Source organism: Urocampus carinirostris, unplaced genomic scaffold (assembly GCF_059441175.1).
Source record: "Urocampus carinirostris isolate Australia breed hairy pipefish unplaced genomic scaffold, RoL_Ucar_1.0 HiC_scaffold_167, whole genome shotgun sequence".
Classification (NCBI taxonomy): Eukaryota; Metazoa; Chordata; class Actinopteri; order Syngnathiformes; family Syngnathidae; genus Urocampus; species Urocampus carinirostris.
Genome location: NW_028283269.1, coordinates 25,001 through 27,500, shown reverse-complemented (window position 1 = coordinate 27,500; position 2,500 = coordinate 25,001). Strand labels below are relative to the sequence as shown.

The 2,500-nt window shown below is 71.3% G+C and overlaps 3 non-coding genes across 3 annotated transcripts in view; all 3 read left to right on the top strand.

Moving 5' to 3' along the window:
• The window catches only part of LOC148344962 (18S ribosomal RNA), a gene marked incomplete at its 5' end in the record, with an annotated part of 1,954 nt that extends 1,857 nt beyond the window's left edge, over window positions 1-97 (top strand). Inside the window, one exon of the ribosomal RNA XR_015848968.1 lies at window positions 1-97. This exon is cut by the window's left edge and continues 1,857 nt beyond it. This is a non-coding gene — a ribosomal RNA (18S ribosomal RNA).
• A 1,342-nt stretch (window positions 98-1,439) lies between these two features.
• LOC148344961 (5.8S ribosomal RNA) lies at window positions 1,440-1,593 on the top strand. The gene has a single exon (XR_015848966.1). It is a non-coding gene; the product is annotated as a 5.8S ribosomal RNA (ribosomal RNA).
• Window positions 1,594-2,157: 564 nt separating this feature from the next.
• LOC148344960 (28S ribosomal RNA) overlaps window positions 2,158-2,500 on the top strand; it is a 4,529-nt gene continuing 4,186 nt past the window's right edge. Inside the window, exon 1 of the ribosomal RNA XR_015848969.1 lies at window positions 2,158-2,500. This exon is cut by the window's right edge and continues 4,186 nt beyond it. This is a non-coding gene — a ribosomal RNA (28S ribosomal RNA).

The following is a 2,500-nucleotide window of genomic DNA, read 5'->3' as shown; positions in this document are numbered from 1 at the left end:
CTCCGGCGGTGTGCCAGAAGACGGTCGAACTTGACTATCTAGAGGAAGTAAAAGTCGTAACAAGGTTTCTGTAGGTGAACCTGCAGAAGGATCATTAACGTACGAGCGGCAGCAGATCCGCCTCGGTACACCCCCGACGAGCCAGACGCCGAGGGCGGCGGGTCGTCGCAGGCGGAGGAAGAGGGTAGACCGGGACGGGACGGGACGGGGGGCGCGGCGCGGGTCACTCCCGGGCCGCGCGTCGGAGCGAGTTCGGCGGGCGCCACGCGGCGCGGCGCGAGGCGAGAAAAGGCGGCGGGCGATGTCGCGCTACCTCCGTGCGAGCGGGGTAGCGCGCTCGTCCGACGACCCCAGTAGCGCGGCGCGGCGCGACGACAGGCGACCGCCAGCGACGGGCGAAAGGCGGCGGCCGTGCGCGGGACCCCCGTAACCGGGGAATCCCCCTATGCCGACGACCCTAGCTCGGCGCGGTTCTCGCGCTTCCGGCGCGCGCTTCCGGGGCGGCACTCGCCTCGACGACCTCCCGTCCTTTAAAGGTAACGGTTCGGGCCGGCGCCCCGGCGTCCGTCCGCCCGTCGGTGTCGCGTGTCCGTGCGGCGCGGGGCTGCTCTCGGCGAGGGTCGCCGAGCAAGCGGATCCCCGCACGGATCACAACGGCCGTATGGCGGCGGCGTCGGGACGCCCGCCCGAGACGAAGGTTCAGGGCGACGAAACGGTGCTCCCACCGGCTACCTTTTTCCCCGGCCAAACGCGTCCGTCGGCCGGAGCCCTCGAGGGGCCGCGTAGCGCGCGCGTGGGCCGGCCCCCGGACACCGGAGTCCCTCCCGGGGCTCCGGACACCGGGGGTTCGGTTCCGCGCGGTCCGCCGCGGTCTCCTCTGTCCATCCATAGTCCGGGCAGGCCGCGGCCGGGTCGGGGGCCAGTCCCCCCTCGGTGTCAGCGCGGTCGCGCCGCCCTTGTAAACCAAACCCACTCGCTGACGGGTAGCAACACCCAAAGCGTCGCTTCGCGGCGCGGCGGGGCTTCCAAGTCGGATGGCCTTCCGGGGTCCGGGTAGGAGACGCCGGGGGCCGGCCTCAGCGCCGAGCCCCCGACCTACCCGGCGAGTCCGGTCGCCGAGTCGTGTCAGGCCCGAGCGGGAGACGCCGGGCGCCGGCCTCAGCGCCGAGCGCCCGACCTACCCGGGCCGACGCACGTCTCGGGCGCCGTCGCGGCCCCGAGCGGGAGACGCCGGGCGCCGGCCTCAGCGCCGCGCGCCCGACCCGCTCGGCTCGTCGCGGCGTCGCGCGTATCGCGCCCGTCGGTAACCGCGCCGCGGGTTAGGGGCTCGCTCGCGGGAGCGACCGAACGGCACCCGCGGCGCGTTCGTCTCCGGTACAAACCCTGTCGTGAATTTGTCTCCGATCGTCCCGGGCGGACGTAAAAGGGCCCAAACGTACGACTCTTAGCGGTGGATCACTCGGCTCGTGCGTCGATGAAGAACGCAGCTAGCTGCGAGAACTAATGTGATTTGCAGGACACATTGATCATCGACACTTTGAACGCACATTGCGGCCCCGGTTTTACCCCGGGGCCACGCCTGTCTGAGCGGCGCTTTCCAATCGATCGGACGCGGGCCGGGCCCTCCGCGACATTCCGCCGGTCCGTCCGGCGGGTGGCGCGAGAACCCGGTCCGCGCGGGCGAGGCTCGGGCCCTCCGCGACATTCCGCCGGTCCGCCCGGCGGGTGGCGCGCGACCCGTGTCCCCGCCCACTCCGCGGCTGGGGTTTCGCAGGGACCCCCGTCCCTTCGTACCCTCAAATACAGACTCGGGCGGCGCTCCGTGTCCGTCCGCCCGTCGGTGTCGCGCGTCCGCGCGTCCGGAGGTGCTTCTCGGCTGCCGGTGAGTACGGCTGGTACTTAGCATACCGAGAAGGTGCTCCGCGCGCGCGGCTCCGCGCGGCGGCCCGTATGGCGGCGGCGCTCGGCGCCCTCCTCAGGTAAAGGTCCCGGTCGGCGCCTCGGCGTCCGTCCGCCCGTCGGTGTCGCGTGTCCGTGCGGCGCGGGGCTGCTCTCGGCGAGGGTCGCCGAGCAAGCGGATCCCCGCACGGATCACAACGGCCGTATGGCGGCGGCGCCGGTCCCGGCGCCGGCCCCGACCGCACAGCTCTACGCGCACGCCCTCAGATCAGACGAGACGACCCGCTGAATTTAAGCATATTACTAAGCGGAGGAAAAGAAACTAACCAGGATTCCCTCAGTAGCGGCGAGCGAAGAGGGAAAAGCCCAGCGCCGAATCCCCGCCCTGCGGTAGGGCGAGGGAAATGTGGCGTACGGAAGGCCGCTTTAGCCCGGCGCCGCTCGGGGGCCCGAGTCCTTCTGATAGAGGCTCAGCCCAGGGACGGTGTGAGGCCGGTAGCGGCCCCCGGCTCGCCGGGGCGAGGCCTTCTCGGAGTCGGGTTGCTTGTGAATGCAGCCCAAAGCGGGTGGTAAACTCCATCTAAGGCTAAATACTGGCACG